Genomic DNA, 6,919 nt, shown 5'->3' on the forward strand with positions numbered 1-6,919 from the left:
TTGATTGATTTAAAAGGAGAAATACTCAGAAATACGAAAACTAAATGATTTATTATGACATTTGTTCTCTTTCAGAAGAAAAATGACAGAGATATTAAAAACTCAAAAACATCATTTTTATTGGAGGGGGGCTTTAAACCAGGGGTCCCCAAACTTTTTCTTGTGAGGGCCACATAACTGTTTTCTTCTTTAATATGGGGGTCTGTTTGTAGGCTAATAGAAAAAGTTTAACAATTACAGCCTAAATGTAAAGATACACACATTTAGCATTTAGCCAAAAGAGTTTGGGGGGCCGGGCAAACTGTGGAGGAGGGCCGGATCCGGCCCACGGGCCGTAGTTTAAGCCACCAGGGGCAGGTCGATGGAGGGATGGAGGTTTCGCGGTTCTGGCCCGAGTCCTGCTGCCATAACTTGTGTCTTCTGTTGTCTGGACTTTAGAGCTTCAGCGATTGTCTGTTTCATCTCAGACGAGCCTCAATGATCTCTGGCTGCAGCAAAAACATTTTCAATGTGACGCTCGCCGCTTGGGCTGTTTGTTTTAACCCCTTTAACACCTGAACAACTGTAACGGACTGGAACTTTTCAACTGTTAACATGAGAATTCCAGCAGATTTTAAAGGAGAAAAGCAGCGTGAGTAAATCAAAGAACATGAACACTGGAGAGACATTTTCTGTCATAAAGACACTTAAACCACATTTAAACTTCAGTCTGTCTGAATTCTTGAGCTGCTTTTCTGATTGGCTGGCTGTGAAATACTTGCAGAAAGTTTCTGTGTAAAACACAAATATAGATCCATAAAACATGAGACTGTGATGCTGACAAATATGCAAAAACAAAATGCAAAATTGTAGCGTTGCACAACCCAGAAAGCCCTGCAGCTTGTTTGAGCTGAAACAAATCCATTTGTAATCTTTACCTGCGTGAGAACTTGCAGAGAGCCGTGTGTTTCCTGTGTTCTGAGCGTGTTGCATGTGTCGGAACTGCATTTTTGTGCGTTTACTCACTGACCGAAGGATGCAGAGAGTGTAACGTGAGCGTGCTCGCCGCGTCCTTCAGGGTTAATTGTACCGTAAATTCACAAGCTGCTGAAAGACAGGCATGGCTGGAATTCACAGTGGAGCGCTCACTTTCTCACAGTCGCTGCTGCTGCGTGTTTGATGCTAACAGCCAGCCGGCCTTCACCACGGACAGACGCCGACAGGCTGCCTTTGTTTGGTCGGACGTCCCGTCGACCTGCAGCCAGCGCAGAATTCATCCTCACTCTCACTCAAACATTCTCTCTTTCTGCCTTTAGAGTCTCACTCTGATGCCGTTTTAGGACAAAATCCAAAAACCCTTCGAGGACATAGTTTCTGCAGAGCGGCAGGAGGTTTATCAGATATTACCCCTATGAGTTGTGGGCGGGACTGCTGGTACAGAGTAACCCCACCCCCCTTTCCTGTCACCCAGAACGAAAAGCTTTCTGTTTACACCAAACTCAGTCACACAGGGCGCCAAAATCCAAAACACACCTTAGATCAAACGGGATAAACGTTTAATGAACACTCTAAAACTACATTTTAAAACTTTAAAACCGTAACTTTTTAACATAATTATGAACTAGATATATAGCATTACCTGTAATAATGCTAGTGTGAATGCTGGAACCTGAATTTGACCAATAAAGATGCTGAAATTTCTGAAAATGCTGTGGTTGATAGCCAGCTAAAATGTTAGCTAAAAGCCAAATTAGCCTAAAAAAAGGCTAAAATTAGCCAAAACAGCTAGCATGTAACTGAAATATTAGCTAAACTGCAAAATACCCTTAAAAATCTTAGTAAATGCCAAAATAATCCAAAAAGCTATCAGAATGTCAATTTTTAAAACTTTAAAACTGTAACTTTTTAACATAATTATGAATAATAAAAAGGCAGGAATATTATTCCAGAATAAATCAACTTAAACCTTAAATAACTTTCAATATTTTACTCTTCATAAAAATATATATAGTTAAAATTATACAAGTTAGAAATGAGCTCAAGATAACATCGGGTCATCAATAATAAATGATCTGGAGGGCCGGATAGAATTACCAGGAGGGCCGGATCCGGCCCCCGGGCCTTAACTTTGAAACATGGTTTACAGTCTCCCACTAGCTTACAGTGCAACAAAAATAGAATCAATATCGTTTCTATCCAGCCATCTATCAGTTCTGATCCAGATTCCAGCTCAGAGCAGGAAAACAAAGATGTTCATGGATCTATTTGTCAGAATGGGGCGGAGCTACAAGCTTGTGACCCCGCCCAATGGTTTCCCTACATCATAATTACTTGAATTTTTTTCGTCTGCTCCTGATTTACAACAGTTAGAATAAAGAAATCCTCAGGAATAAAATGTTAAGCCTCAACATATTGATGTGTGTCCTCCATCATACATGTTAAAAACATTCCAGTCCTTAGTCCTTATTTCAGTTTTAGTTTATTTAGATAACAGCACATCAAAGTAGAGGTCACATAAATGAATAAATAAATAAACCAATCAAAGCTGATCGTCCTTCTGAAATCTGAATGAGTTTTCCTCCCTAACAACTCGTCATTTTGATCCAAAATAACCTTTATTGACAAACAACAAAGCGTACGCAGAAACTGAAGCACGGGCCCAAATGCGTCTCATCTTTTATGGACATTGAAATGTAAACGTGTGACAGGTCTTCAGCTCAGTGGTCCTGTGGTAGAGTGTCCGCCCTGAGACTAGAAGGTCGTGAGTTCAAATCCCAGCCGAGTCATAGCAAAAACTCTAAAACTGGACCCAGTGGCTTCCAGTTTGACCCTCGGCATTAAGGGGTTCTATTGGGGGGGTTAACCACCAAATGGTTCCTGTGTCTGCAGCTCACCACTCCCCCAGGGGAGGGGTCAAACACAGAACCGTTTTTACACACCTACGTGCATGAGAACTGAACTTCTGAGGTTCTTCTACCCACAGCTGTGGAATAAGTCATCTCTAAGATGACCCCCCACCCCCCCTGAGAAGCTCCAGGTTCCCAGGACCTGCTGTGTGTGTTTGTGGGTAATAACTCACCAGGTCCCTGGACTTCCTCTTTTGGCCGTCTGTCATTTATGGCCCTCTTCTCCTCTCTGCCATCCAGCTGCTGTCTCTGCTGCTTCACTCTCCTCTGATTGGTCAAACGGGAGTTTGAGAGAGAGAAGACGATGAAGAGGAAGAGGAGGAGGAGGAGGGAAGCCGCTGGAATGAGAGAGAAGCTGCAGTGATGGAACAGGATTTTATTGACCTGTCTGCGTTTTCCCGCCACACTTGGTTAGTGCCCTTCATTGAGCAGCTCGGAGCTGCTGCATCCTTTCAGTAACCAATGAGCAGTGATCGGTTTAAGGCATGTGTCAAAGTCGAGGCCCGGGGGCCGGATCCGGCCCTCTGGGTAATTCTATCCAGCCCTCCAGATCATTTTATTCTATTGTTATTAATGACCCGATGTTATCTGGAGCTCATTTCTAACTTGTATAATTTTGATTAAATATATTTTTATGGAGAGTAAAATACTGAAAGTTATTTAATGTTTAAATAAAAATTCAATTTCAACACATTCGGTGACATACTGGCAGTCTTTAAAGGAAAATGTCCTTGATTTTTTATACGTACAATACCTGCACCTAAAACTTTCTTCCCTTTCTGTTAAGGTTAACTGAGCTGTCGCCGTCCCCACTAAACTTAACCCGTCCAGCCTCCTTGAATCCTCTTTGTTTCTTTGCTTGTTATGGACCCTTTTCACGGTGACGTCAGACAAAATGGTGACAAGCCCGAAAATGTGAATAGTGACTCCCAGTTAATGGATTTGAGAACAAACAACTGAACGCTGTTAAACACAATTTGACATAAATAATGAAAGGTAACTTGCTCAATGCACAATATTTATTTCCTGAATGTCCTGATGAACTGTATTTTCATTTCCCGTCGTTCACAAATCTAAATACAAGTTTGAATAATCCTTCAATATTTGAGGTTCTATTGAAAATATCGACCTTTCATTTGAGCAGATGTTATTCTAACGGTTCTGTTTTGATTGATGTTATTCACACGTGTTTTAAGTGCGCTCCAGGCTTCATGTAGTTGTTGTGATAAGAGATATTTGTTGTGTTTTAGGGTATTTCAAGGGGTAAGTGTAAAAACAGGAATGTTTACCAAGAGGAGAAGCAAATATTTTATGAAGAAAAGTATTTTCAATTTTCAAAATTAGAGCGGCCAAGACAAAAGTTCCGATCTGGCGGTACGTATTTAGAAAATGACTTGTGAACAATTATTTCCTTCAATATATTTTTGATGGTTTCAAGTTTTTTTCTCCTTGTTTACCTTTGTTATCCTGCAGGATCAGACACGATAATGAGCAACAGCAAAGGTGATCTACGTCAGAAAATAACGCAACAGTTTCTAGCTTTTCTTTACTGTCAGACACGTTGAAATTGTCTGACTTTATCTCTGTTTCTAGGGATCATATGAACATGGAAATGTAATCAACTTTAACTGGGCAGAGAAGATCTTCTGCAGATCTACGTCTCATCCATGTTGTAGAAAGCTAGCGGTAGCATTAGCATCAATTAGAAAAAAAAAATCTGAATTCATGATCAAACAAGCAGCATTCAATGAAGTTCCTGAAACCTTCGTCTAACTACCCAGCCAGGAAAGCCGTGGGGCCCCATATGGTTTAGAAGTGGGCAGAAGATGTGGCCCCAGTTGGGTTTGTCCACATTGACTTAAATGGGGATTCAGTGATTTAGCCTGCTATGCTAGCCAGCTTCCCAGTGATCAGCGTAGCGAGCCCCACTGTCCACCAGAGATTTGCCTTTTTTCCCCTCAGGTCCCTGTTTTTCGTCTTCCCTGTACCTGTCAGAGAAGTGACTCGAGGGAACAGCTCTGACCACTTTGTGAGCAGATTCTATCACCTGCCGGAAGTTTGTGTGTCTGCAAAAACTCTATTTATGATTGTGAGTAATGAGACTGTCAAAGAGATGTCATCATCTTTATTTCTAGTCAATGCATTACTGTATGTCTGCATTGGATTTGACAGATCTGTGTTTTTGTATTTCTTTAAGATATTAACCGTACCTCTGGACTGGCAGACCGGGGTGGTGGTTCCCCTTTTCAAGAAGGGGGACCAGAGGGTATGTTCCAACTATGCCAGGGTACTGGAGAGGAGAGTCCGTCCGATAGTCGGACCTCAGATCCAAGAACAACAGTGCGGTTTCCGTCCTGGTCGTTGAACAGTGGACCAGCTCTACACCCTCTTCAGAGTGCTGGAGGCTTCGTGGGAGTTTGCTCATCCAGTCCATATGTGTTTTGTGGACTTGGAGAAGGCGTTCGACCGCGTTCCCCGTGGTGTCCTGTGGAGGGTGCTCTGGGAGTATGGGGTCCGGGGAGCCTTACTCAGGGCTGTCCGGTCTCTGTACGACCGGAGCAGGAGCTTGGTTCTCATGGCCGGCAGTAAGTCAGACTTGTTCTCGGTGCATGTTGGACTCCGGCAGGGCTGCCCTTTATCATCGGTTCTGTTCATAGTCTTTATGGACAGAATTTCATGATTGAGGGAAGATCGGAGCGTGAGATCGACAGGCGGATTGGAGCAGCGTCCGCTATTATGCGGTCGCTGTACCGGTCCGTTGTGGTGAAAAGAGAGCTGAGCCAGAAAGCAAAGCTCTCAATTTACCGGTCAATCTTCGTTCCAGCACTCACCTATGGTCATGAACTCTGGATCGTGACCGAAAGAACGAGATCCCGACTACAAGCGGCTGAAATGAGTTTCCTCTGGAGGGTGGCTGGACGCTCCCTTAGAGATAGAGAGAGAAGATCAGTCACCCGGAGAGAGCTCGGAGTAGAGCCGCTTCTCCTCTGCATCGAGAGGAGCCAGTTGAGGTGTCTCAGGCATCAGGTCCAGATGCCTCCTGGACTCCTCCCTGAAGAGGTGGTCCGGGCATGTCCCACTGGGCGGAGGCCCCGGGAAGGCCTCAGGGTCCCCCCAGATGAGCTGGAGGAAGTGGCCGGGGAGAGGGAAGTCTGGGCATCTTTGCTTAGACTGCTGCCCCCCCGACCCGGTCCCGGATGAGAGGAAGAAGACGGATCAACAGATGTATTTTATCTATGTAGTATTTCATTATTTTTAATGCTTAAAATAAAAATCAAATCATAGAAAATAAACCAGAAAACTGTGTTGCAGATCAAAGCCAAACATGTAAAGTATCAGCTAGCACAGACCTACAAGTTGTTCCTGTTCCAAACTCGGTTCTAAATGACCTGCAGACCCCACTGGTGACCCCCTGAAGATGTGGGGGCCTCGTCCAAGTCACTGTGACAGAACATGTTCCAGGAAACGTACTGGTTTTAAAGCTAGTCAGTAAAGATCAGATCACATGAGAAGAGCGACGACACTTCAGAAAAGTTCAAGTGACTTGTGACTTGCAAGTTCTTAAAATGACCCGACAAAGAAAGGAGTGACTTTAGAGTCTCTCCGAGGTCGGAGGTTTGCCTTGTTTGTCCTGAGCTCTGATCACACCAAGTATTTTAATCCAATCAGCTTCGTTTTCACATGACTGTCACACATCGCCGCTACCATGGCAACCAGAGAAAGTACTGGAAACTCTGAAGCATCTCGTCACTACTTTGCTCACCGCGAAGTTTACATTTTCTACATGAAAAAAAACAGAAAGATTTTTAATAAACGGTGCAAAGAAAACACTTTAATGTTCAGTGCAAAGAGGAGTCGAATGTAAAGTGAATTAAATGAAAATGCAGTAAAGTTCTCATGATTAGATAAGCGGCGCATGTTTGTGATGTTTAAAATAAGCATCAAACAATAGAAACATTCATGTTTGTGAAGCCTGATTGCCATGTCTCTTCTGTCTTCCTGTCCTACTGCCTGTTTTGCAACTTTTTCTATGA

General features: G+C 43.3%; 1 long non-coding RNA gene across 1 annotated transcript; it reads left to right on the forward strand.

Annotated features, from left to right (window-relative positions):
• Positions 1-3,703: 3,703 nt before the first annotated feature.
• Positions 3,704-5,293, forward strand: LOC118598633. Its single transcript, XR_004947688.1, has 3 exons — positions 3,704-4,388; positions 4,479-4,974; positions 5,083-5,293. It is a non-coding gene; the product is annotated as an uncharacterized LOC118598633 (long non-coding RNA).
• Positions 5,294-6,919: the final 1,626 nt, after the last annotated feature.

The sequence above is a fragment of the Oryzias melastigma genome, linkage group LG4 (genome assembly GCF_002922805.2).
Source record: "Oryzias melastigma strain HK-1 linkage group LG4, ASM292280v2, whole genome shotgun sequence".
NCBI classification, from domain to species: Eukaryota; Metazoa; Chordata; class Actinopteri; order Beloniformes; family Adrianichthyidae; genus Oryzias; species Oryzias melastigma.